This window comes from Rana temporaria, chromosome 2, assembly GCF_905171775.1.
Source record: "Rana temporaria chromosome 2, aRanTem1.1, whole genome shotgun sequence".
Lineage (NCBI taxonomy): Eukaryota > Metazoa > Chordata > Amphibia > Anura > Ranidae > Rana > Rana temporaria.
In genome coordinates, this window is record NC_053490.1 from 35285699 (window position 1) to 35294663 (window position 8965).

At 44.8% G+C, this 8965-nt stretch overlaps 1 long non-coding RNA gene across 1 annotated transcript; it reads right to left on the minus strand.

Moving 5' to 3' along the window:
* Nucleotides 1–315: 315 nt before the first annotated feature.
* LOC120928942 lies at nucleotides 316–7604 on the minus strand. The gene is made up of 2 exons (XR_005747327.1): nucleotides 7107–7604; nucleotides 316–439 (listed from the first exon to the last, which is right to left on the minus strand). It is a non-coding gene; the product is annotated as an uncharacterized LOC120928942 (long non-coding RNA).
* Nucleotides 7605–8965: the final 1361 nt, after the last annotated feature.

The following is an 8965-nucleotide window of genomic DNA, read 5'->3' on the forward strand; positions in this document are numbered from 1 at the left end:
AAGACCAAGGAACTCTCCAAACAAGTAAGAGACAATGTTGTTGAGAAGTACAAGTCAGGGTTAGGTTATAAAAAAATATCCAAATCTTTGATGATGCCTAGGAGCACCATCAAATGTATCATAACCAAATGGAAAGAGCATGTTACGGCCCCTTTGGCATCGAATAAATAACAAGAGGAGAGCTTCTGACGGGTGCAGTAGTTTTATTATTTCGGAACAAAGGTGCGTAGCAGGGTTGAATATTGTTTTCTTTATCTCCTTGAGCACCGTAAACATGAATATCGTAAGCACCATAGCACCATAGCACCGTGAAAACTCGATCCACTTGCCAAGGGGGGTACAAACTTTAAGCTTTAGGGATTTTCTGCAGACATCTTCCATGAAATCCTATGCAGACAGCTAACATGTGGCATCTGAGATACAGGAAAAGGCTTTCTTTCTAAGACAGGAAGAAGGAGTGGTCTTGTAATCCTGCTGATCAAAACATTCCCCAGGGAACCAAAGGGAGGCAGAAATGTTCCACCCAGCAGTAAGTGCTGAACTAGATCCACAATGATAAGCGGACAGTTACACTCCCACCAAATTATGTTATGATGAACATAACCTAAAAGTCATACATAATTTACAGAACATAACCTTGGCCGCTATAAAACATGGTACATCATACACAATTTAGCTTATAGGTACCTCTGTGACTGGCTACTGTCTTGTGTGGTGGTATGCTAGTGTATCACTAAAACTGAACTTATTTGCTTTCTATGAGGACTACTAGCTTTTGAATAGGACGTTCAATAATTGAAGGTTTTGATACATAGTCCTTCTTATCTTGCAATCTTCTGTCACCTACTAACACCTTGACTCGACGAACTAGATCATCCTTTTCTATTGTAGTTTCAATTACACGTCCTAGTTGCCACTGGCATCTGGGAGACATATCATCTTTGATTATGACAATGTCATTTACTTTGAGGTTACGTCGAGGTGTGTGCCATTTCTGTCTTGTGGAAACACTCATGAGGTATTCTCTTTTCCACCGACTCCAGAATTGTTCTGCTAAATATTGCACTCTACGCCACCGTTTAGCTGCATATACGTCTTCCTTTACGAATTTCCCAGGTGGAGGTAATGCAACCTTGGATTTCATCAGGATGAGGTGGTTTGGAGTTAGAGGTTCTGGCGCCTTGGGGTCATTGATTCCATCGACAGTTAAAGGACGGCTGTTAACAATGGCCATGGCTTCATAAAATAGCGTTCTAAGAGAAGCATCGTCTAGTCTACTTGAACATTGGACTGTTGTAGCATTTAGCACATTACGAATGGTTCTAATTTGACGTTCCCAGACTCCACCTGCATGACTTGCGGAAGGAGCATTGAAGATAAACTCACACTGTTTATCAGCTAGGAAAGTTTCTAGTGCCTTTGTGTCACATTGCTTCAGGGCTTCTTTAAGTTCGTTCTTTGCTCCTGTGAAGTTTGTGCCTTGGTCACAGTGAAGTTGGCAAACGGCTCCTCTTAAACTGATGAAACACCTTAAGGCATTGATGAAGGAATCTGTAGATAAATCTTCAAGCATTTCGATGTGGACTGCACGTGAGGAGAAGCATGTGAAGATTAGACCATACCTCTTGTATTCCTTTCGACCTTGTTTGGTGATAAAGGGACCAAAACAGTCCATACCACAGTATGTAAAGGGAGCCGAAACTTCTACGCGTTCTTCGGGGAGCTCTGACATACGCTGCTCCTCTGTGGGACGCCGGAGCTTTCGACACTGTACACATTTATGTATTAACTTGGCAACTGACTTGCTTCCACCAAGCACCCAAAATCCATTTGCTCTGAGTTCTGTTAGAGTTTGGCTGCGGCCCTGGTGATGAATGGCTGCATGATAGTGGGACAGGATTAACTGGGTAATGTGCCCTTCTTTTGGGAGGATGACTGGGTGCTTTGTTTCTTGACTAAGAGTTGATCTTGAGAGCCTTCCACCAACACGAAGAAGTCCTTGAACCAGAATGGGGTCAAGGCAGCTAAGAGGGCTTGAACTTGGGAGACTATCTCCTCTTTGAAGGAGTTTTAGCTCTTGGGGGAAAACTTGCTGTTGAACTAGACCTATCACTACCTCCCCGGCCTCCTTACGTTCCTCCACAGACACAAGATTGCTGCAGTGATACGTCTTCGTTTTTATTCTCCTGATTCTTGCAATCACCTTAATGAGCATTGACCAACTGGAGAACCTGCTCAGACGATTTAGAGTATCAGTTTGTTCATTGGCTTGTGATGCAAGGGTTGTAACAGGTTTGACTTCAGGGTCGCCTACAATTAGTTCTGCTGAAGAGCTTGAAGATGCGTGCACTTCAGATCTCCAAAGGAAACTAGGCCCAGATAACCAACTTGAGGTGGAGATATCCGCTACATGTAGACCCCTGGATGCATGGTCGGCTGGGTTTTGTGTCGTATCCACATAATGCCACTGGGTTGGATCTGTAATCTCTCTTATGAGTTGAACACGATTGGCTACAAACACGTGAAACCTTCTTGCTTCGTTATTGATATAGGCTAAGACTACTTGGGAGTCTGTCCAGAAGAACTCTTTGTCAATTTCTATTTCAAGTTCTGCCTTCAACATGACACTCAACCTTGCTGCAGTGACGGCAGCTGAGAGTTCAAGCCTTGGGATGCTCACAATCTTCGTTGGTGCAACTCTTGCCTTGGCCATTACGAAGCTGCAATGGACTTGATCTCTGTCATTTTTGTACCTAAGGTACGAACAGGCACCATATCCTATGTTGCTGGCATCGGAAAAGTGGTGTAGTTCCACTTTCATTCTGTTACCAAAGTCTGGGGGATGGTAACATCTGGGTATCTTGATTTCCCTTAAAGCTTGCAGACTACTCTTCCAAGCCTCCCACCGTGGACATAAGCTCTCAGGAAGTGCTTCATCCCAACTGATGCCTCTGCGGCAAAGCTCTTGGAGAATGCACTTGCCACTCAGTATGAAGGGGGCTATGAAGCCTAGAGGATCATAAAGGGAGGCTACGACTGACAGGATACCACGACGAGTTGAGGGTTGATGCTTTATGTCAGCACTGAAACTGAAGGTGTCGTTTTCAATTGACCACTGAATGCCAAGTACTTGTCCTTCTGTTGTTGAGTCTGGGCTAAGTTTGACAGGTACACTAGTTGTTGCTCTTTCTGACGGAGCTATACAGGACAGGACGTCCCTTTTATTAGAGTTGAACTTATGCAGTCGTAGGCCGGCATTTTTACATAATCCTTGAGTTTCGAGGATTAGATTCGAAGCTTCGCTGACTGTTGGAACGCTAGTTAGGCCGTCGTCGACATAAAAGTTCTTCTCGATGAAGGCTGATGCTGAGGGATGTTCTGACTTGTGTTGTCGTGCAAGATACTTAAGGCCGAAATTGGCACATCCTGGAGAGGAGCTGGCACCGAAAAGGTGAACTGCCATTCTGTATTCTTTCGGTTCTGTTTCCAACTGACCGTTCTCCCACCAAAGGAACCTTAAGTAATTGTGCATTTCTGAGGGGATATAGAACTGATGGAACATCTTTTCAATGTCGCATATCACAGCAACTGCTTCCTTCCTGAAGCGACAGAGGACTCCCACTAGAGAGTTTATCAGGTCGGGACCTGTCAGCAAGGTATCGTTTAGGGAGATGCCTTTGAACTTTGCTGAACAATCAAAGACAACTCTTAACTTGTCTGGCTTCTTGGGGTGATAAACCCCGTGATGTGGGATGTACCACACTGTCTCTTCCTCTGATAATGAAGGGGCTGGTTCTGCATCACCTTTTCTGATTGTTTCTTCCATGAATGCAGTGTAGTGTTCATGGTACTGTCTATTTCCCTTTAATCTTTTCTTTAGATGATGAAGTCGAATAAGGGCCAGCCTCTTATTGTTTGGTAGTGCCAGTTGACTGTTGTCTTTGAAGGGTAACGGCATCTCGTAGTGTCCATCTTTCCTTTTCATTATAGTTTCCGAGAGAAACTGCACGAAGCGAACATCATCTTGAGACACGTACTTATCTTCATAATTTCTTTCAATGAAGTCCATTTCTAAAGCCTTTAACACATCAGCGACCGGCGGCATTGGCATTTCTTTCACTGCGACTCTGTGTACGAAGCTCTGGCTACCCGGTCTATCAAGATGTGGATTTGCTGATCCTACAATGCTCCAGCCGAGCATAGTTTTTTGAGCGAAGGGTTCATTTTCGGAGCCGATAACAACCTCCAAGGGAGCCAGTGCTGATGGGCAGTCATAACCGATCAGTAGTCCTACTTCGCAATCTTGAAGTGGCTGTAACTTGTTTGCCAAGTGTTTGAGGTGTGACCACTGGAGTGCAGTCTCCTTAGTGGGGATGTGAGACTTATCTACTGGAATGAAATCTCTTGTATAGGCTTGACGGAGTTGGACTTGAACTTCGGAGTTGAAGCCACGCACTTGCAGACCGTGAGCAATTTGGCTTGAAATAACTGTGTCAACCGCTGTCATTGTGCTGAGCCTTAGCTGTAATGGCTTGGTGCTCACACTTAACTTCGATACCAGGTCTGCCAGAATAAAGGTTGAATCACTCTGTGTGTCAAGTAAGGCATAAGTGAGGATTTCCCTCTGAGGCTCTGTAGTAGCTGACAACAGAACTGGAACAATGCAGGATGTGGCAGACGTATGTCTTGTCAAAGTATGGGACATAACTTTGGGAACGTTGTCGTTTGCCTTATTTCTCATGCCTACTGAATCATCGTTTGATGCCTTGACAGGCTCAGTGTCTCTCTGTATGTGCAAACAGGTTGGATGACGTCGACTGCATATGCTACACGTGTGTCTTCCTTTGCAGTCTTTTGTAGTGTGGCCCTTTCTTAAGCAACCAAAACAGAGATGGTTTTCGTGAATAAAGGCCCTCTTTTCATCGATGGTCTTTGCCGCAAAAGTCAGACATTTAGCGACACCGTGTGTTTCGTCTTTGCAGACTAGGCAAGGTGGTTTTGGTCTTGAAGCTGAGATATTTGGAACGTTGAAAGTAGAGGGCTTCATTTGAGTGCTTGTGTTGAGCGCCTTGGCTCTCTTGGGAATTCTCTCATCTGTAGTCTTGGTACTGAGGAGAAAAGGAGAGGCAATGGGGTTGCATGCAATCTTAGCTTCCCTTTGCAGGAACTCTGTGAAACGAGCAAAGGTTGGGTATTCTTGGGACTTGTCCAGCTCGTCCACGGCGATGCGACCCCATCTGCGCACGATCCATTCAGGCAGTTTCTTGAGAAGCTTGTGGTTTTCTTCACAATCATTTAGAATAGCTAGGCCTTTAACATGAGGAATGGCCTCCACACAACCTTGAAGGAAATCTGCAAACTCTCTTAATGCTACAGGGTCATTTGCTGATATCTTTGGCCATTTAGCCAACCTTTCTCTGAAGGCTCTTTGCACTATGAATGGACCTCCATACCTGTCCTGTAGGATTCCCCAAGCACCTAGATAGGCATCTTCTGAATTTCGGTAGAAGAACCCTTCCACTGCCTTACGAGCTTCACCACCTAGATACCTCTTCAAGTACAGCATTTTTTCGCACACAGGGAGTGGTTTCTGATCAATCAGCGCCATAAAGGATATCTTCCAATCTATGAACTTCAAAGGATCACCTGTGAATACAGTTGGTTCAGGTATAGGGAGACGGTTGGAGATAAGCAGACTTGCAAGTCCTGGGGTTAGACTAACTTCTTCATTTGGTCTTGGCACCCCAAGTGGTGTATTTGAAGGTTGAAATGGCACAGCCTTTGGATTCAATGAGTTTCGTGGTTCATTATTTTGGCAGAGGTATTGCACATTGTGGTCTGTCTCCTGTTCGTAAATTTCAAGACTATCATAAGCGTTGTAGGCTTTCACTCTTGCTGCAGCTACCTTGACTTCATTTTCTGCTTGTAGCTGTTGTAGTCTTGTCTTTTCCTCATCCAACTTCAGTTTAATTTCTGCCTCTAGTTTGTTCAGCTTAGCTTGCTCCTCGCGCATCTGTTGCGTCGCCTTTGCCTGTTCTATTTTGGCTGCAAGATCTGCTTCTGCGTCAGCGCGTTTGCTAGATCTGGAAGTGGCTCTTGAGCTTGCGTTGGAGTCTGGTAATGACTCTGAGAGGACAGTTTCTGTTTCTGAGTTTCCAAAGACTGACTCATGCTCTTCTTTATTAAGCACCATCCTCACCCTTTCCTTCTCAAGTTGATCGTTAAAGATTTCATCTACATTCTCTAGCTGCTTGCTGATGAGGTTGCAGATTTCAGCCGTTAACGCGGTGCATGCATCCATTTTCTTAACAACGTACGGGGTAGTGGAATTATTTCGGCACATGGACTCATACTGTTGGTGCACTAACGCTTCTTTGGCTTTAATCTCTTTCAATCTTGTATTAAAGTCTTCAGTTGAGCAGAAACCTTTTAACTTTGTCCTACATTCCTTTGCTAGCTCCTTCCAAGAGTTGCACACCTTGTTGAATGCCTTTTCATTTTTCTTAACTGTTTCTTCGTGCATTTCTTTGCCCTTTTCTGTTAGGCTTCGCTCTCTAGAGCTGGATCGTACCTGTTGTGACTCTGTGGGTTTGTCTGTTTCTTCAGCAGGTGACAACATTTTGTTCTAGTGTGCCTTTGCCTTTCAAGTGTGAGTGTGCCTGAAACCTAACTTGAATGAGTGTTGGCTCAAACTTGCTACTAAGGGCTACGACAGATAACAGGTGTTCACACTTGTAACTAAAGATTAGCAAACAATGCATACAGTACTACAAAATGTTTTAAACGAATATACTGCTGACACTTTCTAACCAGACAATTAACCCTTTACGTAAATAACTGCAGTTTAGTGGATTAGGAACTTGGAAGATAGCGTTGCTTTAAATCTGACACTAGGCCTCTAAACACGAATATAATAACTTGATCACTGGTTTAGCAAAATATTAACTATTTGGCTCGCATAGTAGTTAAGGGCGGCTTCCGGATCACATATAAAGAGTCCGCTATATTTAAAAGTCCACGTGACACGTTTACTTTTTTAGCCAAGTCTCTGTTGCCAAGATGGCGTCCGCACGTGTCTTGCGAGGCGTTGGGAAGCCTTTACTCACAGTTCGATGAAGACAGCGACGCAGCTGGTGATGTCGAGTCTCCACCGCAGCGACGAGTTTTCACTGTTACGGCCCCTTTGGCATCGAATAAATAACAAGAGGAGAGCTTCTGACGGGTGCAGTAGTTTTATTATTTCGGAACAAAGGTGCGTAGCAGGGTTGAATATTGTTTTCTTTATCTCCTTGAGCACCGTAAACATGAATATCGTAAGCACCATAGCACCATAGCACCATAGCACCGTGAAAACTCGATCCACTTGCCAAGGGGGGTACAAACTTTAAGCTTTAGGGATTTTCTGCAGACATCTTCCATGAAATCCTATGCAGACAGCTAACATGTGGCATCTGAGATACAGGAAAAGGCTTTCTTTCTAAGACAGGAAGAAGGAGTGGTCTTGTAATCCTGCTGATCAAAACATTCCCCAGGGAACCAAAGGGAGGCAGAAATGTTCCACCCAGCAGTAAGTGCTGAACTAGATCCACAATGATAAGCGGACAGTTACAGAGCATGTCACAACAGCATACCTACCAAGAGACGGCTGCACACCAAAACTCACAGACCGGCGGGCAAGGAGGGCATTAATCAGAGAGGCAGCACAGAGACCTAAGGTAACCCTGGAGGAGCTGCAGAGTTCCACAGCAGAGACTGGAGTATCTGTACATAGGACGACAATAAGCCGTACGCTCCATAGAGTTGGGCTTTATGGCAGAGTGGCCAGAAGAAAACCATTACTTTCAGCAAAAAACAAAATGGCACGTTTTGAGTTTGCGAAAAGGCATGTGGGAGACTCCCAAAATGTATAGAGGAAGGTGCTCTGGTCTGATGAGACTAAAATTCAACTATTTGGCCATCAAAGAAAACGCTATGTCTGGTGCAAACCCAACACATCACATCACCCAAAGAACGTCATCCCCACTGTGAAACATGGTGGTGGCAGCATCATGTTGTGTGGATGTTTTTCAGCAGTCAGGACTGGGTAACTGGTCAGAGTTGAGAGAAATATGGATGGTGCTAAATACAGGGATATACTTGAGCATTCTGTGTGTGATTTGAGGCTAGGACGGAGGTTCACCTTCCAGCAGGACAATGACCCCAAACACACTGCTAAAGCAACACTTGAAACATGGGAAACATGTAAATGTGTTGGAATGCCCTAGTCAAGGCCCAGACCTCAATCCAATAAAAAATCTGTGGTCAGACTTAAAGATTGCTGTTCACAAGCGCAAACCATCCAACTTGAAGGAGCTGGAGCAGTTTTGCAAGGAGGAATGGGCAAAAATCCCAGTGGTAAGATGTGACAAGCTCATAGAGACTTATCCAAAGCGACTTGGAGCTGTGATAGCCGCAAAAGGTGGCTCTACAAAGTATTGACTTTAGGGGGGTGAATAGTTATGCACATTGGGCCAGATTCTCGTAGATCGGCGTATCTTTGTGCGGACGTAACGTATCCGATTTACGTTACGCCTCTGCAACTTAGACGGGCAAGTGCTGTATTCTCAAAGCACTTGCTCCGTAAGTTGCGGCGGCGTAGCGTAAATAGGCCGGCGTAAGCCCGCCTAATTCAAATTTGGAACAGGGGGGCGTGTTTTATGTAAATAACTTGTGACCCGACGTGATTGACGTTTTTCATGCGCCGTCCGTGGAAAATCCCAGTGTGCATTGCTCCAAAGTACGCCGCAAGGACGTATTGGTTTCGACGTGAATAACGTCCCGCCCCATTCACAGACGACTTACGCAAACAACGTAAAATATTCAAAATTCGACGTGGGAATGACGTCCATACTTAACGTACGTTTGTGAATTCGCGTATCTAGCTGATTTACATATTTCTAGGCGTAAATCAGCGTACACGCCCCTA